The 23,320-nt window shown below is 40.5% G+C and overlaps 1 protein-coding gene across 2 annotated transcripts in view; it reads left to right on the forward strand.

The window, feature by feature from the left end:
• Window positions 1-4,040: 4,040 nt before the first annotated feature.
• Window positions 4,041-23,320, forward strand: part of RASGRP3 (RAS guanyl releasing protein 3) — a 104,822-nt gene continuing 85,542 nt past the window's right edge. Inside the window, exon 1 of one of the 2 annotated variants that reach the window (XM_077772773.1) lies at window positions 4,041-4,249. The gene's annotated coding sequence lies outside the window, so the exon portion shown is untranslated. Of the gene's footprint in view, window positions 4,250-14,759; window positions 14,784-23,320 lie in introns of those variants that run through there. The other variant, XM_077772774.1, reaches the window with a different exon arrangement.

Here is a 23,320-nt window from a genome sequence, read left to right on the forward strand (position 1 = left end):
TCCTGAACTTCAACCATCTTTTCTGTGTTTCTTCTGGATTTATTATTTATTATTTATTATTTTTTGAAGTTTATTTTATTATTTATTATTATTATTTATTTGAGGGGGAGGGGCAGAGAGAGAGGGAGACAGAATAAAAGTAGGCTCCAAGCTATCAGCACAGAGCCTGACACAGAGCTTGATACCCCAAACCATGAGATCATGACCTGAGCTGAAATAGTCGGACGCTTAACCAACTGAGCCACCCAGGTGCCCCACCCTACTACAATCGGAGATCCATCCTTTACCAGCATGCTTTCAATTTGCCCTTCCAGGAGTTCTCATTCATTTTCATTAGTATGATACAATTCATGTCAAAAGAACACAGTTCTGCACAAAGTGGTAATCACCTAGCACTTCTATACGTTGTGAACAAAGATAGGCTTTTATTAAAGATATCTATATGGCATTCAGGTACAGTACATTTGGCTTGAACAAAAATATGCAGATTTTTGTTGCAATCTGATTGATGACTTTTGCTTGGGTTTCCTCTATATTACATATACTGAAATTCTTTGTAGGTGACTACAATAAAAAAAAAAAGTATTTTCCTCTCCTTGCAAAACCCAAACAGTGGAAGAAAGTCATACATTACCTTTCACCATGAGGCCTTTGACTTTGTCCTCTAATGCATTTTGAGAGAGTCTATCATTAATTTTAGATGAGGAGCACAGAGCCTTTCTGTTCCCTTAAGTGTTTTAATGCTTCATTTCTAGAGATGGACTATATGTGTAGCTCTCTGAAGCTGTTCTTTGTGAGAAGTAAAATAGTTCCTCACAGGGGTGCCTGGGTGGCTCAGTCGGTTAAGCATCCAACTTCGGCTCAGGTCATGATCTCGCGGTTCGTGGGTTCGAGCCCCGCATCAGGCTCTGTGCTGACTGCCAGCTCAGAGCCTGGATCCTGTTTCAGATTCTGTGTCTCCCTCTCTCTCTGAACTTCCCCTGTTCATGCTGTCTCTCTCTTTCTCAGAAATAAATAAAATGTAAAAAAAAATTTAAAAAAATAGTTCCTCACAAAAAGAGAAGTGACATTTCTAGTGAACAATGAAAGCCTGGTAAATGTACTTAGTGTTTCTTCGAAGAGTTCATGCTTTGCACATGGGAGCATGGCTTGCTCCTAGAAACATACTACCCTGTGGCTGGCCATTTTCTTGTCAATGTCAACCTGTGTCCCCTTTAACCACTTCACTATACTGCAGCTAAGTTTTATCCTGACCACCATGGACTTCCTTCTTCCTTTCTGCTATTACAACAGGGTCATTCACTCCTTTCTTTTTCTCTCTTTTTTAAAGAAATCTTTTCCTCTGCATCTGTGCCTGGGAATGTACATACTCTTGCTTTTCCCTCACCAGCTCTGGCTGAGTTCATTGTTTTACCTATTCTTTCTAATATACACGTCTTTGCATTAAGGCTACAAATGGACAAGAAATGCCTGAGTCCGAAAACAATAAATCACTAAACAAAAGCGAGGAATGGGACATTTCTTTTTCATCTAGAGTTAATTTCTTCCTGTTTTCTTTGGTTTCATCTTTTTTTAAATGTTTATTTATTTCATTTGAATGAGAGAGATACAGGGAGACAGAGAGAAAAAATCCCAAGCAGATTCTGCGCTGTCATCACAGAGCCCAGTGTAGGGCTCGATCTCACAGACTATGAAATCATGACCTGAGCCAAAATGAAGATTCAGGTGCTTAACTGACTGAGTCACTCAGGTGCCCCTGATTTCATTTTCTTGCAGGCAACTTGTAATTTTAAAACATACATATTAGTAAAGTTGGCTTTGACTTTATCCATTTTTATCATGACTACCCCAAATGAGAGAGAGCTTTTGTCTCTCCCTTAAATATCATCAGCTTGTTTTTTCCACTGCTTTTGGTGCTTCAGCTGGCTTATCCACAGCAATAAAGAAATTAGTGTATCTTCCTAACATTATATGTAAGAATTCTTCTGGTCTTCTAAAATATTTTTAATGTTGGGGCGCCTGGGTGGCTTAGTCGGTTAAGCGTCCGACTTTCGCTTGGGTCATGATCTCGCGGTTCGTGGGTTCGAGCCCCGCGNGCAAGAGCATGCATGCATGCACAGAAGGGGAGGGGCAGAGAGAGAGAGACACACACACACACAAACACACACAGAATCTGAAGCAGGCTCTGAGCTCCGGGCTATCAGCACAGAGCCCAATGTGGGGCTCAAACCCCCAAACTGTGGTATCATGACCTGAGCCAAAGTCTAACGCTCAACTGACTGAGCCACCCAGGTGCTGCATCTTATAGTTTTCTAAATAGGAGTCAGCAACTTTGAAAGAATTTAGAACTTTTCCTTTATTTTTATGTAAAACAAAACCAATTATCTCTAATCCTGTTAATTTTTATTATTTTAATTGAGGTATAATTGACATATAGCATCCTATTTCAGGTTACAACATAATGATTCAATATTTGTATATATTATGAAATGATCACCACGGTAAGTCAGGATAACATCTGCCATCAAACACCGTTCCAAAGTTTTAGTTTTTATTCTCATAAGGACTCTTGAGTTCTATTCTTTTAGCAACTTTCAAATACACATTCCAGTGTCATTAACTATAGTCGCCAAATCCTTTTTAGAAGGTGGGATATTAATGACCAAAATAATTTTATAGATCACTGCTTCTACACTTCAGTGAGCATCAGAATCGCCTGGAGTTGAGATCAGATTGCCGAGCCCTGCCCCTGGGATTCTGATCCCAGTGCTGCTGAGGCTGCTGGTCCTTGGACAGCACATCCAGCACACTGAATAGCCCCTCTAGTCAAGAGATTCTCTAGCTTCCCCTGGATTGCTTCTCAAAGTGGTCCCCCATCGTGAAGAGCAGCTTGTTGATTCCCAGTGTGGAACGACCGATGGAAAATGATAATCAATAAGTAACTAGTAGTATCATATGAAGGATCTTAAGTAATAACAAATTTTAAAATTCTGTCATTAAAATTAATAAATTTTTACAGCATGGGTGCCCACTAGGAAAAATAAAAGGGCACTAAATATGTATATCAAAATCTGACCTGTCCCCACATTCCAGATCCGCACTCCCACTTTGCCAAATCAACCATGTTTCAATATCTTGTTCAAGTATATGAATTTCACATTTTGAAAGAAGTTGATATACGCCCTTCACATAGTTTGTGCCAGTTTATTCTTACTTATTCCTCTGCACTTGGATAGTATCAGGCAATATCAAAATCTTGATCTGTCCATCTGATATGTGAAAAGCAAGCTCTAATGTTTATCTTATTTTATGTTGTATATAATTATGAGAGAAGCTAAACAACTTTCAGTAGCAAAACCGTGGACAGCCTTTAGTTTAGTGCAGATGGATGACCAGTCTATAAACTCAACTTCATAATTTCTTTTAAGCAAAAGTGTCTGCTTTTCTTGTTCACCTGTTGACAACTTCCTTTTGATGAACTTTGCCTCCCAAAGTATTTCAACTCCTTTTGGATGAAAAGAAGTAAGTGTGGTGACCCCTGTAGTCTGTCCTATCCCTCATTTCCCCCAAGAAACTCTATTTTTATGTCATTCCTTTGGGGAACGAAGGAGATGATAAACGTTTGCTGATGGTATTTTATATAGAAAATGAAACATCTCCAAACACAAGCTTTGCTTATGGGAAATGTCAATTTAGCAAAACCTAGATGATAGGAAGTTAAACTTTGACTGTGGTACCATTACCAAAGCAGAATTTTCCTCAGCTTGTTTATTGGGATTCACTTGAAAGAAACATACACACATACACACACTCACACACACACACCTCAGGCTGCTTTTTGAAATCAAATGCATTTCCTGCCTTCTTCTTTCCTCGGTGCTCTTACGACCAGCCTATTTATAGCCCAGGAAAGGAAAAAGCCCCACTGGAGGCAGGAAAACTAAGTTCAGAAAGAATAGGAGGAAGTGTGCCTGCCATTGAGCCAAACAACCTTTAATTCATTGAGCTCAAAGCCTCGCAGCTTCACTGTGGTTGTTAGGCGTAAACAGCTTGCAAATTTGAATTTTTTTTCTCTCCCCACTTTTGACCAGCACTGGGGCAATGGAGGTGATGGCAGTGTTTCCAAAGACAGACCAGAAATCTCTAGGTGTTTGCACACCGGGGAGAGAAACTTGTTAGGGGTTGGAAAGTGGAAAGAGACAATTCAACAGAGGGATGAGCTTGAATGATTCCCCATCTGTGAATTAAGGTAAGTGTCATTTTTAAGACTGTCCATTGTTATGTCTATGTTATTATACTATGATGCATATCATGAGTAGTGGATATTAGCCAGAGACAGTATATATGCTTTGAAGCAAGTCCTCATGAAAAGCTCACAAGCTTGTTTATATTTCTGAAGAAATGTAGAAATCAGTCTCAGTTCTGACATCTTCAGTTTTTAACAATGGTATGTATATATATATATTTTTAAATAGTATTTGTTTCCTTAAGATAGCTTTATCTCCATTAAGTCTTCTTCGGTTTCATTATCACCAGGGGATTAAACAGTATGTAAATACTTTTGCTGAAGATCATTTTTGAAAAATAATTTCTAGGATTTGTCTCTTTTTTCTTTTCAAAGTGCTGATTAACGATCCATGTAGCATTTCTTGGATCAGTACTGGTTTAGAATTTATTTACACAGGCTCTCAAGCAAAAATAGTCAACTTTAGAAAAGTTGCTTTAACTAAAAGTTAAATTTTGTAGAAAAGTAAGTGAAGATAAAGTTTTTGTTGCTGTTGTTGTTGTTGTTTTTAACACAAAGCTTCTCCAGGACATCCATTTTCAAACAAAGGAGAACCTTCTAGAAGCACCACAATACCACTGAACAGCTCCAGTGATAGAAACCGCTCACCATAATTTATTTACATTTAAGTTAGGATTTCAAAATATTCATTTAGCATGCGTTTTCTGAGTGACCTGAAAAAATGCCACTAGGTTTGGAAGTGGAAAGGTGGAAATGTTAAATCCAAGAACAGTTGATGTTGCCCACAAAAACATGGAAAGCTCCTAGGGACATTCCGAATTCTTTGAACATTCCTTGCTGTCAGACAAGTACATTTGTTTAAATGATGAGCCATATTTGCGTCCACCCCTGATAACTACCCCCCATTTGTGTCCTGCAGTAACTTGATGAACGTTGTCACAGTGACAACAAAGGAATACGTCTCTAGTGGTCTATCGAAAAGAAAAAGCAGAAGGAAATGTGTTGCTGTCATTTTGGCTTATCCCAGCTCGAGATTGGTATGTTTAGAATCTGTCGCGAGAAGACACCAAAGCGGGAAGCCAGAATAGGCTGAGCCAGCCAGATTGTAACTGGTGCAAGGAGCCAAGACATGGTTGTGCCTCCATGTGGACCTCACTGGCTATTCTCCTTCCTAGGAGAATTTAAGGGTTATTATTCTTTTTTTCTGTTTAGAAAATTACAATTCATTCCTTGGAAATGGTAGCAAAGTGTAGTATTCTTGAATAGAGAGAGCCAGTTTTCTTAGTTGAACTTAAACCATAAAAATAAAGAAAGAAAGAACATTAATCTGGGTAAATACGATGGATCTGAAGAAATGAGTCAAACAAACTCTTAGCACTTGTTTCCAAGACACTCCGGTGCCACAAAGGCAGTTCTGAATCCATTTTATTTTTCCATAAACTGAAATCCAGGGAAAACTGATTAATTGCTACTCCACGTGGGGCGGGTGATAGAGATGTTGCTTACAGTGGTCCTGGTTCCTGTGAATGTTGAGCTCCTTGCCTTTACAGTTTCAAAACAACTTTTTCATTCGACACACTTTCACATTTACATTATGAGGATAAAAACGTTTTAAATAAGATCGAAGGTTTAACTAACAGAGACAATTAGGAGTTATGTATTTTATTCTAAGAACATGTCTTTTTTTTCACGTTGAGAAGTCCTATGTTTGATTGTTGGTTTCTGGATGCCTGCAGATGCTCATAAATGTATTCGTGCAGTACCAGTTATTTAAAATAGATTTGGGGGAGGGGATTGTTTTAATTGTTTCTTGATGCTTTTTCAAGCTCCCGAGTGTATTTTATGTTAGAGTTAGCTAATTTGGAAAAAAAAAATTATGAGCTTTTTTGTTTTTTAGCTTCTCTATTAATTAAAGATTGTTTGGTTTCCAGCATGACTCTTATTTACTGTGTGTTTGTAGGTTACATTATTGAGCCACTGCTGGGCCTCACATTTAAATATAAGTGAAATCAGATTGCTGAAGAGATAGTATGAACCGGTGACAAATTGAAATGTCACTAAATGTAATCCACGGCTTGTAGGATACTTGAAATGGTGTGAGGAGAAGCATGCCAAGGTCAGACAGCTGTGCCCACCTGGCCTGAGGCTGTGGGGACAGGGGGAGTTGTGTATTGGTTTTAGTGTGTCTGAGAGTACCTTAAGTCCAGGTAAGTGGCCTCTGGAGGTTTTCTGTCTCTTCTGCTCTCATCCGTTCACACTCTATGTTACAGGTTTACAGCAGCACCACACCACCAAAGCATGTTTATGAAGTTTTCTTAGTTACACTGCAGTCTTTCCCTTTGGTAACTCCACATTACTCAGAGAAAGGGAATTCTATAAGACACAAAGCATCTTATACCAAATTAATGACTAGTATTAACCAGAGAAGTGATGTACATAGTGGGTACCAGAGGAGGAGGTCCTGATTTAAGCAGGCTTCATGGAGGTATGAGGTTAAGCTGACCTCACAGGACAGAAGATCTGATGGTACAGCGAGAGATGAGTGTCCAACACAAGATTGGAGCTGTGCGCGTGGGCAGGGACAGGAATGTTTGGTGTGCCCAAGGAATAGGGGTGTCCGATGAAAAACAGGATTCCCAGTTACACGTGAATTTCAGATCAACAACAAACTTTTTTGAGTATAAGTGTCTCCTATTGCACAAGTGTGTATGAAGCCTATGGCATGGGACCTACGTATTCAAAGGAGTTACTTGTTGTTTATCTAACATTCACATGTAACTGGGTATCCTCTGTTTACATTTCCTAAATCTGGCAACCGTACCAGGGAGCTGTGTGTCAACAGCTTGACAGAGGCAGGGACAGTGAGCATAAGGAGCAAGATAGAAGCATCTGGAGGAGGTTGGAATCAGACTGGTGGGACTGTAATGCCAGACAGAGGAGTTCAGAATCCAATTTGAAGCCCCTGGGAAGCCAGTGAGGGGCTTTGAAGAGGGAAATGACATCAGTGAGATTTACCCGTTCAAGGCAGGGCCTGGTGGGGTGAAGAGAGCAGGTTTCTGAGGCCTGGCGACAACAGAGAGAAGGAAACCAGATGGAGACACATTAGAGGACAAATCGACATGCTTTGTAAACTAATTGGCTATGGTTATAGGAAGAGAGGAAGTGTTACAGAGGATGTTATGTTTTATGGTCTATTCTAAGAAATAGCCAATCAGAGAGGGAGCAGCAGGTCAGGGAGTTAGTGAGGGAGAGGAGGGTTTTGGTTTCAGGCCTATAAAATGTGATGTGGTGGGATAGTCAGGTAGAAATGGTAAGTGAACAGCTGGACATGGGAAACAGCTTAAGAGGGAGGTGAGAAGCAGAAGAGGTAACGGGCAGCATTTCTTTTGTGCTAAGCCTTTTATGTCCAGTCTCTTGTTGAATGCATACAGCCACCCATGGGCAGGTTGTATTACTAGCCACATTTTATAAATGAGGAAACTAACACTTGGAAAGATTAAGTAACATGTTCAGGACCAGCTAGCTAGTGAAAGGCAGGTAGAGAATGGAATGCAGGTGTGTAAGAGGCCAAAGCCCACGTGCCTGCTAATTCCCATGGAAAACATCGAGTATCTGCTCTGGATTCAGTTTTTGCAAAGATCTAAAGGAACCGACTTTCCATACTATACCCAGTTATTATATATATAAATTTTTTTTTTTTTTTGAGAGGGAGAGAGAGTGCGTGAGTAGGGGAAAGGGAGAGAGGGAATGTTAAGCAGTCTCCATGCTCAGCACCAAGCCCTATGCGAGGCTCAGTCTTACAGCCCTGGGATCATGACCTGAGCTGAAATCAAGAGATGGATGCTCAACCGACTTAGCCACCCGCCTATGTCACCTGATTTTTAACTGGATTCTCGGTCTTTAATTTCTTTTACCTGTGGTAGCTCTCAGAATTCTGCACCTTTTAGTTAATCTCCCTGAGGAAAAGGGAAGAGTTTATACTCAGAGATTTTCGTGTTTACTTATTTGTACATTCATTTTATTTCTAAAGTTCGTCTTCCATTCAGTGCCTCATTTTTTACTTTTCATTACTTATTGGTGAAGTAGATGTTGAAAACAGAGAATATTAAACTCCTTACTCTATCCTGGGTTGCCCTCTAGTGGCGGCCCCAGGTAACGATGCTTAGGCCAGGCAGGGACCGCCCAGGCAGCCTCTAGAAGCAAGTTCCTTACTAAACCAATAGTTTACAGAATCACTGTAGAATCATCTGTGGGCTCCTCAGTGGTTTGGAAGCTAGTTGTGCTAGGAGATTCTGGAAAATGACTTTGTGGAATTACATACCCCCTTCCAGCTGGCTGGCATGAAGGGCATTTTGAATAGACCAGTGTTATATATTTATCTTAAACTTTGTAATCATTAAAAAACATGTCACTTTTTTTTATCTTGTTAGGAAGGTACATATTATCAAGTTTGGTTATTAAGCTTTTAATGCACATATGTGCTTTTATTGTTAAGAAAGCTTCCTAAGTCTTTTATTCCAAATATTTACTTCAAGATACACAACATAGTTTTTAGTCAAAAGTGAATAATCTGTCTTTGAGGAATATATCCTAAGAAAATATTCTTAGACCAAAACAAAAATGTATATGAAAGAATGCTTACCTATTAGTAGTGGACAAATTTTTTGGACAAATAAACAGTAAAACCTTGGTTTGCAGCATAATTTGCTCTGGAAGCGTTTGTAATCCAAAGCGCTCATTTATCAAAGCAAATTTCAAGAACCATTGGTCCAGGTGTGATCATGTGACATTAGGCATCATGTACTACTCGTATTGCAAGACATCGCTCGTTTATCAAATTAAAATTTATTAGAAATGTTTGCTCATCTTGTGAAACACTCTCAGAAAAAGTTACTCGCAATCCAAGGTTTTACTGTACAAAGAAAATAAGGAAATTGTTAAATAATATTCCACAGTGTGGAATTTTATATAGCTGTTAAATTATATTAAACTATGTACTGTTTATACTAAACACTAAATGAAAAAGAGAAGACAAAAATATTCATGGCATGATCTCATTTTCTTAAGAAAATATATGTTTATATGAAAAAGTTGAGAGCTAAACATATATCAAAATATTAACAACAGAAGTCTTTAGTTGGTAGGATAATGGGGATTTTTATTTTCTACTTTGTCTCCAGGAAAAGCATGTTCCCCAAGATAATGTACTTGGGGAACATGTACTACTCTTATAATCTGGAACAAAAAAAAACCAGTTATGTTTCGCAAAAGTGGAGAGCTAAGTTCCAGTGTTCTAATTTCTTGCTGTCATGGCTGACAGACATGTCGGTGCTAATTCAGTCCCCTTTACGGCCTTTCTGCCCAGTCCAGGGCTGTATCCTGTTTGGGACAGCATAATTCATTGTAATGGAAAAGATGATGATGCACTAGCCTGGTCTATGACTTCACTATATTCATCAGCAACAGGAAACAAAGACACACACTTTTTTTTCATAATTGTTTTAGTAATAATTGACAATTGGAGGAAATGAATGGCAGAAAACAATTATGGGCAGACAAGATGGTCAGCAGATCAGACTGGGAAATGCAAAGGGGCCAGTCTCAGTTTTGTTCCTGCGACGATTTCAGAACATTACAAAGATATTATTGTTTTGTTTTCAATCCACTCCTGAAATCACTGTTGTTTTTACCAGCAGTTACACAATTCTTTGCTGGCAGCAGTGACCCCCAATATGTTTTTGATTCAGTAATCCGGTAATCACACATCAAGGATTTGGAACTGAATTTTTTATGTGCATCGATACTCAGGGTCAGTGTGAACTTCTCCCCATGTGTGTCCACTAATAATGCTCCTTTATTACACTGGCCATTTGTTGCCCATGCATGAAATTTTAAATGTTTCATTTTCTATTAAATTTAAAAATATCAAATTCGTATTTCTATTTTCCGTGAGATGATCCCTGGTCTTCATTTGAGCAGCAGGGGGTGGATGTGGGAACAAACAATCAAAACTCAAAACAAGTGAATTCATGATTCACTCTCTAGTAGAATGAGCACAATTAGTAACCTCTGAGCTGAAAATGGAGGCTGTGTTATCAGTAGGAAAGAGCTAAGCAAGGCAGGTGTTACATCCACCGTGGTAACATTTCTCCACCCTAGTGGCTTGTGTCCGTAGGCAGAACTTTTATTTAAAAATTTTTTAATGTTTTATTTATTTTTGAGAGAGAGATAGAGACAGCACGAGCAGGGGAGTGTCATAGAAAGAGGCGGAGACACAGAATCTGAAACAGTCTCCAGGCTCTGAGCTATCTGTCAGCACAGAGCCCGACGTGGGGCTCAAACCCACGAACCGAGAGATCATGACCTGAGCTGAAGTCGGACGCTCAACCAACTGAGCCACCCAGGCACCCCCGTAAGCAGAACTTAACGGTCCTGCTGGGCACTGTTAACATTCTTTGGGTAGGGGAACTACACATGCATGGCATGCTTTAACCTTTACTCCAAGTCATATTTTTCTCTCATTAGCCTGATTTGGATTAAAATTCTGCAGCAGCTCTCGCTTCGAATCTTAAAGACCTCTCACTGGTCATGCTATTTGTTGTGGAGACCTCTAGACCGGTGCTATCCAATAGGAATATAACTTGAGTCACAAATGTCGTGCAATGTTTTCTAGTTGCCATGCTATAAAAATAAAAGAAACAGAATTAATTTTTTAAAATATAGTTTATTTAACCCAATATATCAAAACTTTATCATTTTGACATGCAATCAATATAGAAGGCTATTAGTGAGGTAGTCTATCTTTTTTTGGTACTAAGTCTGACATCCAATGTGTATTTTACTCTTAGCATGTATCTCAGTTCAGGCAAGGCTCAGTTTGCGTGCTGAATGGAGTCAGGTGCCTGTGGCTACTGTACTAGACAGTGAGAATCTAAACAGAAGACCTGCAGTGCAGTCACTGTTATGTAAATGACATTGAAGTTTGGGCTGTGAGATTCTACTGTCTGTTCAGGACTGTGCCTTCTCTGTGATGTGTTAGCAAGCCACTCGGGCAGGTATGAACTGCAACTGAATAACTGAAGAGCAAGTAAAAGATTGCCAGTTTTTGACATTTTGCCCATTAGATCCAACTATTTTGCCTATCAGAACAATCCAACTGTTCATTAGACTGTGTCACTAATGGATTCCTCAGCTGAGGATAGAGAGGGGTCATAGAGGTTTCTAAAAACTCCCAGTTTTTGAAATCTGTATTAAATGATTGTAAGAAACTTTATTCTGTAATGATGTTTTCAAGTGAATTCTGGCATAGGAATAGACTCCGTTACACAGCCTAAAACTAACATCTAGAAAGCATTATGAACGTTGTGTTTCTAATAATACATAAACCTTAGCACAAAGAAAGAAATCTTTAGAATTCACACACGCACACTCCTAACATTGTGATCGGTTGCTGATGTCTATTCTGCATTCTGCATTGTCTTCTTTGAGGAGGAGGAAGCATGCTTCAATAATCTTGTATCACTACTATGCCCTGGGGGACTCTCATGCCAGTCAGCTGCAGCGATAAAGATAGCTCCGTGTGCTAAATGTAGAGATCCAAAAATAGAACCAATGGATGTGGATAAAACTGTAAGACACTGGAAGTTTTTGTGGCCTCGTCAATGGCAGGGACCCGGGCTCAGGACCTGACAATCCTGGCGGCAAGTCCCAGCACCCTGGAGCGATCATAGTTTGGGTTCATTTCTTATTCCAGGATGATTTGTTTATGAAAGCTAGATTTAAAGCAGTCAGAAAACTCTAAAACCAAAATAAAAGTTAGAGACATTTCAAATGTAAATGGTGACCATCCATCGAACGATTTAGAAACTGGTCATGCTCCCAAAGCTTGTTTGTAAGAACTTTATTGCCCCTTGGAAGTCATTTTCCATTTTCCCCATAGAAACAAAGTCATAAATAGTGAGTGGGCATGTACACCTAAGATACCATATATTTACAATGAAATTGTTGCAATGTATTTATTATATATTTGCAATGTATTACGTATTCTTTATTAAATCATTATTATTTTATGGAAGCAGGTTAGTTAAATTATCACACTGAATTTTAAAAATTGTTTTGAATATTTAGTTTTGAGAGAGAGAGACAGAACACAACCAGGGGAAGGGCAGAGAGAGAGGGAGACACAGAATCCAAAACAGGTTCCAGGCTCTGAGCTGTCAGCACAGAGCCCGATGCGGGGCTCGAACTCACGAACCATGAGATCATGACCTGAGCCAAAGTCGGACACTTAACCAACTGAGCCACCCAGGGGCCCTATCCCAATGCATTTTAATGAAATAAAATTACTGTATCACTCCTACATTAGTATGTTATACCATACATTAATAATATTTTAATAATTACACTATATTAATATGTAAATAATATATGAATAATTAAAACAAAAAATATGCTGAATCAGCTCATAATCACCTTATATCCAAAACACTGAGCATTGGAAGAGGAGCTAGCAAATGTCTAATGTTGCACCAGGCTCAGGAACAAGCATTGAAGATATATCATACTTATTTTGTCCCTTAACGTTGGCAGGAAAGCAAATCCACCAAGGAAGAATGAGGAAATAGATATAATTCTTTACTAAGGAGGTTGCCTCACCTATGTGACTCTCAGGCAGAGAAAGTCTTTACATTTGTAAGTCTAAACTTGGGATTTGCCTTCTCCTTAAGGATGAAATATCCCTAGCATTGCTGTCAGTGTGGAGCCATAATTAGGATCTTTTATTCCCTCCCAAATAGGGTGAGGTTTTCCTAAGTAACACTTGGCCGAGAGGAAAGTGGAGAGAAAGGCCACAGTGAAAGAGAATATGTGAGCACATGATACAGAGATTTGTGCACAAATGCTCTGTTCTCCTGTGGGGAAAGAAAGGCAGAGAGCGATGGACTCAGCTTTGAATCATTCTTTGTGCTTTTCCCTGAAGCCTCCATAGTGGGAAACAGGAGGGGAGGGGGTGGTGTGCAGTTGGTGTCTGTGTGTTGGGTACATTTTCCAGCTCAGTTTTTTTGTATCTTCGTGAGTGCCGTGAACCCTTGGATCCTGCGGATACCACCATGGCTTTTCTAATCGCTAGTAAATGAAGAAGGGGTGGCGAAGTCAGCCATTAACCGGCCTTCAGGCAAGGTCAAGAAGTCTGGGCTGAATGGGGCCACTGGTTGGTTTCACAAATCAGCAAGAGAATTCGAGGGCATGTGGGTCAGGTGAGATTATGTATGTAGCTCAAGGACAGGGCAGTCTAGGCCAGGTGAATAATGGATTCCTGCGACTTCTCTCTTCCGGAACACCCTCCTATAATCCCTTCTGACTGGGACCTGGGGCTGTTTCTCTGGTTACGGAGGCCCACTAACAGAGATCGGGGCATGGGGGGGGTGGGAGGCGTGCTGCACCACAGGCTGCTCAAAGAAGCATGCTACTTCTGGAGCATGCACATCCGTGTTCTCTATCTGAAACTATCACTACCCTTCCTGACGGATGAACCCATCCTTCTTCAGTATCCTTTCTCTCAATTTCTTTTGTTTCTAGGACATTTTCTTTAAAACATTCATGATTTGGGGGCGCCTGGATGGCTGAGGTGGTTAAGTGTCTGACTCTTGATTTCGGCTCAGGTCATGATCTCATGATTTTGTGAGTTCAAGCCCCACGTTGGGCTTTATACTGACAATGCAGAGCCTGTTTAGGATTCTCTATCTCCTTCTACCTCTGTCACTCCCTGCTCATGCTTTCTCTCTCTCTCTCTCTCAAAATAAATAAACAAACATAAATAAATAAGGCATCCATGAATTTCCTTTGCCCTGAGAACTACAACCCAGACTACCTAAATCCGCTGCCCACACTAGTTACCCATTTCAATTCTCTAATTCCACTGCTGAAATTCTCAGTCTGTATTGTGGCACATGACACCTTTATTTTCTCATTTCTCTTTCAAAGTTTTAAATGCATAAAATCAGATACTCTGTCCTCAATTCCATTATACTGAAAATATAATGTCAGAAACTTTCTGACTGATGCAGGAAGCAATCTCTTCTCATTTTTATTCCTCTTGATCCCTGCACCATTTAATATCCTATAATTTTCCTCTATTGAAATCTGAGATGCCACATTGTTCCTGATTTCTTCCTATCCTGATAAGGGTTTTTTTTTTTTTCCCCTCTGCCCTTCAATGTAGCCATTTACCAGGGATCCTTGTTTCTGTGTCTGTCTAAATCCTTTTTCCCTCAGAGATCCTTTTCATGGCTTCCATATGTAAATAACTCTGCACTTGCTTATCTAACTCTGAGGGAATTTTAGCCTGTCTTCTGGGTACAAGTGTCTGTCTGTTTCTATTTGATGTTCCATCATCCTATCAAACATAGCCACGTCCAAAATAAAAACCCTACTGCTTCCCTTATCTACTCAGCCTCCCTGTGTTCTTTCCTTTGATGGTGACATCATCCCATCTGGGTTGGAGCCATTTTTCCTCTAACCTTCACCTCCTGGTAACTCAGTAAGTAGATCATCCTTCCTGTTAAATGTGTCTCATATTCCATTTCTGTCACTACTGCTTCCATTCTTCTTTTTTTTTTTTTTTAACCTAAATCAAGATAAAAGGCTACTCTGTGAGTAGTCACCTAGCTGACTTCCTTCCCTCAGGCTCTCCCCTTCCCTCATACCCACCTCTCCATACTCCTGAGAGAATAATCTGTCTCGGAGGGTGTTAGGACTTGTTAACAGTTGTTAAGTAGAGCCTTGTTGCTGGATGGTGAGCAAAACAAAAATCCGTAACAGAAACTGAAATAGAGGTTGGCCACTCAGCAGGTCCTGGAGGAGGCACACTGCATACCTTGAGGGTCTACATGGCGAGGTCAAGGCAGGGTACAGGGATAGGACCTGGGCACATGCCTTTTGTAGGGTCTGTGAGTGGAATGCTTGGGGTTCCTGGGCTATGACCAGATTGGTCAATTCAAACCAAAAAGAGCATGGTTTCTGGTAAGCTCCACCAGGGTCTGACCTAAGGATAGCATGAGGGAAGGCCCTGGGAGGCTGGGGGGACTGTTTATCACAAGGGTCATTAGGGAAGTCCTGTTAGGAACTTACATTTACTTGTGACTCTGTAAGCTATCATCCCCTTGCATGAGGGGCTCGTGTCTGTGTAAGGTCCCCCAGGCCACTTGGCTGAACAAAATGGAGGCTGAGGCAGCAACATCATGGAGTAACTTTAGCTAAACTCTTGACAGAAGCCTACAGACTGTCTGGGATCTTAGCCAAGATTCAGGGAATGGAGATTCATTCAAAGTAGCTATACTAGTTATAAGAAGAAGTGTATCTCCTGGAATCGCAAGAAGTGAAGTTGAGGATGGCAAGGACCTCCCACCAGTTGATCAGTGTCTGAGGCCGTGACTGCTGGGCCATGATGGTTTTTGTTATTCCTCAGAGGCTCTGCTCCCCCTGTCCCCTTGCTTTTCCTGTCTCACCGAGCACAGGAAGAAGGAGGATGCCCATCACCTCCTCAGTTTGAAGGTCCTTTTTATTGAAGCACTGATAGAATTGGATACATCTCCTGCTTTCAATCCCCAATTCTCTTGAAAAAAGAATCTAATGATCAGACTGACCTAAATTGCCTCAGGTGTCAATTCCTTGTCTGGTCATTTATGACCTTGAGACAGGAGGTCCAGTGCTAATCCTGAGGATGAGGGCAGTTTGCAGAAGAGAGTCTTGTGCTTGTGTAAATCATCTCTTACACATCTGGCCTTTGGGTGTAATAGAGCATTTTATTTTATTTTCTTACTTCTCTCTGCCAGGCTCTAGCCAGCAATGTGTCTCCTAACTTTGCCTAAACATGTCATGTAGTTTTCCCTCTCATTGGATTTGCCTGTGCTAATATAGGCAGCTAGGGTACCACCACACCCCCCTTCTTTCTCTTAATTCGAATCCTGTAGGCTTCCAGATGCAGCACACATCTGCCATCTTTGATGAAGCCATCATCAGTCTTCAGTGACATTGCCCTCTTCAGAAATGCTGTAACATGCTGTCTATCTAATGTATTCAATCACATGCTGTTTGGTGATATTTCTTTCATTTATTCAGTCATTTTATGTCTCTTTAGGTAACTTGCCAGGAGTTTCTTCTCTCATCAACTTAATTATAAATTCCTTAAAGTATAAGTCATGCAAGGACCATTGGACACCATCTTTCTGCAGGTTATCATACATATACATGAAAGTACAAGTTTCAGAATGGTGTGCTTACAGGTGATCTTATTTTTCTTCTTTGTGCTTTTCTGTACTTTGCAAATTGTGGTGAACATACATGAGTTTTGAAATCACACACATACAAAGAAACATAAGTCACCATAACTATTCCAAATGGGAGCAAGTCAGTACCTCTGATACCTTGACATAAAGTTGGGTTGTCTGTGCTTTTCTAAGTTGGTTTATGTATATAATTCTGGGACTTAAGGCAGTTGTCTGGGAAGAAGATTAATTTTGAGCATAAGACTGGGAAGGGTGGCCAAGATAGAGAGCCTGGGTTAGGCCTGGCCCCCAGGGACCGCCAAAGAGGGTTGCATATTATAAAGAGTGATGACTGTATTGTAAAGACCCTGAGTTTTCAGTTAAATAAGGGTATACCACAAACCTTTTACTCTGAGATCCCATTCAAATGAGATCAGAGGGGTTGGGGTTTATTTGCTTGTTTGTTTTAAGTCACAAATGCACAGTGACAATATTTTGAAAGCTGGAAAAGGACAGTTGACTACTAACTCAACAATAGAAATCAGAAAATCATTCCAATTTGTCCTGGAGAACCCTTCGAAGATCCAGGAATTAGTGACACTAGATACCCCTGAAACTGTAGGTGAAGATGAGGCTAACACGAAGAAGATTGGTTGAAAATCTTCCTAAAAAGCAGTTAGGTTCCCAGATCCTCGCCCCTACTTTACACAGTTGGGAATTACCCTCTCTTGCATTGTAGCAGGGTTCTGGAGGTTTATTCTCTCAAGAAGTTAGAACATGGGGTGTGTAGACTGGGGACACTGGTCTTTGGATGGGGTCCAGCTGAAGGCATGAATTTTACATTTAAAACTAGAGGGGTGTGGGGCGCCTGGGTGGCTTAGTCGGTTAAGCGTCCGACTTTCGCTTAGGTCATGATCTCGCGGTTCGTGGGTTCGGGCCCTGCGTCGGGCTCTGTGCTGACTGCCAGCTCGGAGCCTGGAGCCTGTTTCAGTCTGTGACTCCCTCTCTCTCTGACCCTCCCCTGCTCACACTGTCTCTCTCCTAGAAATAAATAAAAACATTTTGAAAAAAAAAAACAAAAAACTAGAGGGGTGTCTGGGTGGCTCAGTTGGTTAAGTATCCGACTTTGGCTCTGATCAGACTTTGGCTCAAGTCACGATCTCATGGTTCGTGGGTTTGAGCCTCACATGGAGCTCTCTGCTTTCGGCACTGAGCCTGCTTCTGATCCTCTGTCCCCCTCTATCTCTACCCTTTCCCTGTTTGCTCTCTCTCTCTCTTTCTCTCTCAAAAATAAATGTTTAAAATTTTTTAAAAACTAGAGATTAATTGAAAATTGACACCAGACCTCTACTCCCACTTAGATCCTAGAATGTCATAGCCAAAGTAGAAAATGCGGTTGTTAATAAATTCTAGGCTTTGTATCTTAAGACTTAGTGACAGAAAAAGATGTTCTGGCTCCATGTCTGAAAAGCATGGGGAAGTGACTCATAGGTTAGGGAATCATCTGCCTGAATCAGATGTTCACCCCTGAAGCACTCAAATGTGGCCAAAGCAAGAGGGATACTAAGACTGCTGCAGTTTGGATCACATGCCCATCCTTGGACAATGAACTTTGCCCCAAATACCAAAGAAGTTCCCAAGGTGGAAGGGCAGATGAGGTTGGCGCTGAGAGTGGGCGTGGTAGGCAGACATTGTCGGAGGTGTCAGCTGAAACTCCTCAGCCTCCCCTATAGGCAATGATGTTATAGAGGCAAAGGTCCTATGAGGGCTTAAAGCTGTCTTACCAATATAAACTTTGCATTTCTATAATATATTATGGGGTTTCCAAGTACTTCATTTCATTAGCTTTCCAGAAAAACCCATTAAATGGATACTGTCACTCTTGCTTTATTGATGATGAAGGGGAACTCCTAATGGTAATGTGGTTGATTCACTCACTCTCCCTCAACTAGACTAAGGCAGACAGAGCTGGTGGGAGAAATCTTGTCTTTAGATTCTTAGTCTGATTGGATTTGTATGTTAGCACCCCAGTGATCAGGCCAAAATCACAGATTCCTGGATATTTGGGATGGGGAGGACATGTGAAGGCGCCATTCATAGTCAGGGGACTATACGACTGACTGCCCCTAGTCACCTAGGGTCTCCCCCACGACTGCCTGGGCGGCAACCCCAACACGTGTCAAATCAGTAGAGGCTTGGAGAGTGCTGCCAAGCGCCCACAGCCAGAGGAGCCACGTGGCCTCCTTTTGGAATAAGACTAAAGAATTAACTTTTGGGAAGAATTTTCCATCTGTTTTCCAGATAAGATTGATTAGAACCATCTACTCAGTTTTGCAGATTCCATGCAAGAATGGATGAATTGTCCCGTCTGGCCTGGCTGTGTTTAGTCCACATTTCTCAGAAGAGTGCTAGCTCCTCCAGGCAGAGAAGGCCTCTTTACCTTCAGACCACCTCTCAGGAAGAGGAGCTAGATGTTCTGGATGTGTGCTCCATGCTGGCTGGAAGGGAGCACCGTAGGCAGGAAGGGCGGCTCCATTTGGTGTCGGCTAGACAGCTCCCTGTGCTTTTCATTAACCCTCTGCTGATGTTTTTGGGGGGAAACACTCTTTGTATTTGTCAGTCCTCTCTGGGTCCCTTCCACCTCCCCTACCAACTGCCCTCCCGACCAAGCCTGTTCTCTTTGTTTTGTTTTGTTTTTTTTGGTATAAAGAACTTTCCTCCCATTAATTTTAGAGCTTCAGAAAAGCGATTAAAAGAGATTGGGTTGAGGAAAGCTATCTGATCCTGTTTTCTGTGCACAAGGCTGCACACGCGCGCGCGCACACACACACACACACACACACACAAACCCGTGAAGCCAAATTGATTANTGACCAAGCCTGTTCTCTTTGTTTTGTTTTGTTTTGTTTTTTTGGTATAAAGAACTTTCCTCCCATTAATTTTAGAGCTTCAGAAAAGCGATTAAAAGAGATTGGGTTGAGGAAAGCTATCTGATCCTGTTTTCTGTGCACAAGGCTGCACACGCGCGCGCGCACACACACACACACACACACACACAAACCCGTGAAGCCAAATTGATTAAAAATGGATCCATCCTTTTGCTAGTTATTTAGTAATAGTCTTTGTATTTTAATAATGAGTTCAGACAGTCTGTACTGATTGTGGTTACTGAGGTAATAATGCTGTTTTTTATTCGGTTTACCATTCTTTTTCTCTCCTCTCCTGCTTCTTTTGGATCTTTCACATTTTCCTTATTGCAGTTTCTCCCCCCCCTAGGGCTTTGGAAGTTAGGTCCTCTGTGTTTTTTTCTTATAACTGGGTGCACGTAAAAGATATTATTTGATGTAACAGAGTCTAAAGTTAATATCTCCATATTGACATCTTCTTCTGCATAGCACAGAGCCCTTGCAAACCTTGCATTTTGATTGCATTCTCCCATCAGCCGTCTTATCACTGATGAAGATTTTAGCTCTAGTTTTTCTCTTTTAAGCAGTTTTGTCAAGGGATAATTGGCATAGAATAAAAGGTGCGTCACAGGATACAGCTCGATGTCTTGACATATGCATACACCCTTGACGCCATCACCACCATCAAGATCCACACACGGCCACTTAAAAAATAGATCCAGTTTACATGTTAGCCTTAACAGGCTGTGTGTGACCAAGGTCTTCTAGTTTTCAGTGTCTTTTGCTTAAAAGTTCTGTGGCTTCTGGACAAAAGTAACTGTGATAATTACCGTTCCTCAAAGCCACCTGGTTGTTGTGCCAAATGCTTTACAGTACTTAGTTTCCATTGCTTTTTTTATTGTCTTTAATTTTTAATTATAAAAACAGTACAGGTTTATTGTAAATAAATGTGCTTGTCAAAAATGAATAGTGTGACAAAGGGAAGGCTCATAACTCTTGCGACCCTTTGTTTTCTTCAGAATGGATATACGTTTATTGCTCGTCACTGCAGATATTTTCTACGCATTTGAAAGCATACATGACTGTGATAAAAATGGAGCTAAATACATAGTGGAGGGGTTTGAGAGGCTAAAATAATAGTCATTTATGCACAGTGCTTTTTGCAGCTTGCTTTTTTTCACTCCTTACCGCCAAGCCATCTTCCCATTTCATGTATTTCATGGCTGCACGACATATATAGCATTGAATTAATAGCATTGCGACTATTTTGATCCTCTCTTTACTTTTAGGCTCTTTTTTCTTTTCTTGTTGTGATTACAGGTGTCTCATGGAATTTGTCCTAACATATACCTTTGTGCACTTGTTGAATATTTTATAGGAAAAAACCCTGAAATACAGTGCATTAGTCCCAACTGCCATAGCCACCTTTTGAGTTGGGTATTATCCTTTCCTTTTCATAATCGAGGAATTTTATACTTAAAGGGTTAAGCTAACTCAGCTGGTGAGTGGCTAATTAAGGCATGAAAATCCTGCCTTCCCAGTGCTCCAGTGTGTCAACATCCTCAACACTCAACTCACTGCTTCTCCTATTAGTTTGGAAAAATGGTTAAAAAAGAAAAAGGTTGTTAATGTTGGAATTGTCAGGAGGATTAGTGGGGATTTTCAGCTGACAGTAGTTCTATGGAATTAGAATGCAGAACATATTTCAAGCAATTTATATTTTCACCTGGCCCTTCAGCTGAGGACACTAATGTGAGAGCTGAAGGGCTATTTTTAGCAGGTTACTTTAAGCCCTCGTGGGGAGGGGGGCAGTTGTGAAATAGCCTGTCCATCACAGGCAGCTAGGAATCGCTTGCCCACTTTTTTGATCCGAAGGAAAGGACACAGACCATCTGGGCCAGTAAGTTGGGTCCAAAACTGGACTCATGTTTATTTTACTTAATAAATGTGCTCTTGAATAATATGAGTTGAGTTTAGATTGGTCGAATGCCATTTTTAATGCACCAAGAGTGCACACGTTTCTTGTAATCCTACAGTGAGTGGCTTTCTAAAACAAAGAATGCTTTGGTAATGTGAACAAAGTTCTCTCTACTTATGTTGATTATAACCTATTTTGTCTTTTCTTAAGGCAGGGAACTCTATGCTTGGTTGCTTGCGTCTTAGAATGAGTTGGCTGGCATAGCCATATTCATTAACAATAATGTGGAATATATGTGCTGTTATTAAGAACATAGAAAAATATAGTTCAACCTCTCAAGCCAAAGTCCCAAACCAAATGACATGGCAAAACCATATAATTTTGAAGACGTGGTTTTAGAAAACCAACTCCCGCCAGGAGGAGTGTGGTTGTAAACCATGGGCACTCCTCTCCTTGGGTATGGACTGTGAGCCCCATTCCTGTCTCATGGAGCTGGTGTAGGGAAAGGCTGGCTCTTCACTTACTCAGGCCACAGTCCAGAGAATAAAACAGAAACAAGTGAGGTTTTGACTGATCCTCTTTCCCAGTAGCACCACCGTGCTCTTTGAAAGTACACTGAAATGTTTTTAGTCCAACGTGAACATTTTTGTTCTTCATAACTTATTGGTTCACATTCACTCATGTATGGTTTTTTAATGTTTATTTTTGAGAAAGAGAGAGAGAGAGAGAACAAGCAGGGGAGGAAGAGAGAGAGGGAGACACAGGATCTGAAGCAGGCTACAGGCTTTGAGCTGTCAGCACAGAGCCCGATGCAGGGCTCAAACCCACGGACTGTGACATCAGGACCTGAGCCCAAGTTGCATGCCTAACTGCCTGAGACTCCCAGGCACCCCAAGACATTTTTGGTTTTAAAAAATATTATTATTTGTGAAAAGCAAGCATCTCCAACATAAATGATTTAGCTAATATACCTGGTGGGATATAATTTTGAAAGGAATTTTTAGTGCTTTTAAGATTGAAATCTTGATCCTCTAAAGTTGACACTTAATGAGGTCTTTTATAAGGCCTTATTAAGGCCATGGACCTTTGTATTAACTTTAGATCCATTTTTGGAAAATTGCTGAAAGTGTACAGTAAAATGAATAATTTTGCAAACCAAATAATCCCACTTTTGGATATCTATACTTTGGAATTAAAAGTACCAGATCCTAAAGATATACATGCAGGGATGTTTAGTGCACCATTGCTTAGGGAAACACAGAACTTGGACCATCTTGAATGCTCATTAGTAGGATGAATAAAATATGATATAACCACACTGTGGAGAAGTATGCAGCTATTAAAGGGTATAAATTAAATGATATTCTTGACCTTGGAGCCAATATACATGATCATGATACATTAAGGGGAAAGATCAAATACAAATTGTTTTTTTAATAGAAAGCATAGAACCCCATACATGTATATATGTAGAGATACATTTTTCATGTGTTTTCTTGGCAAGATGGGAGTGGATCAGAGAGAAGTTACTATAATTTTCTTTATGTCTATCTCTGTATCATTTGATTTGCTACAATGAGCAAATTGCTTTTTAAATGTAAATATTTTAGAATTTTTGCAAAGGGAAACAAGACAATTCTTCTATGTGATAATGTCATTATTCTGACCATTAGAACAGATACTGAAGAATTTATAGGTACTCAAATACCTATCAAATCATCATCATGAAGGCTGATATTTTTTAGCTATTTTAGCCGAAGCTCCCATGGATTTGACTTGTCACTACAATGTATTTACCTCCATGAGCCAAGAAGCTTTCCAGAGTTCGTTCTTCCTGTGGTTATAAAGAAGCAACACCCGCCTCTCTGTTCTGACCCCTCCTCTCCACCTGCTCCTCAATTAGAGACTTTTAGTGCAACGTATGTTGATCTACTGCTTTCACTAATAAGAATAGCAATCATAAAGATGAGCCCTGAGAACAAAAAGT

The sequence above is a fragment of the Crocuta crocuta genome, unplaced genomic scaffold, assembly GCF_008692635.1.
Source record: "Crocuta crocuta isolate KB4526 unplaced genomic scaffold, BGI_CrCroc_1.0 scaffold363, whole genome shotgun sequence".
Lineage (NCBI taxonomy): Eukaryota > Metazoa > Chordata > Mammalia > Carnivora > Hyaenidae > Crocuta > Crocuta crocuta.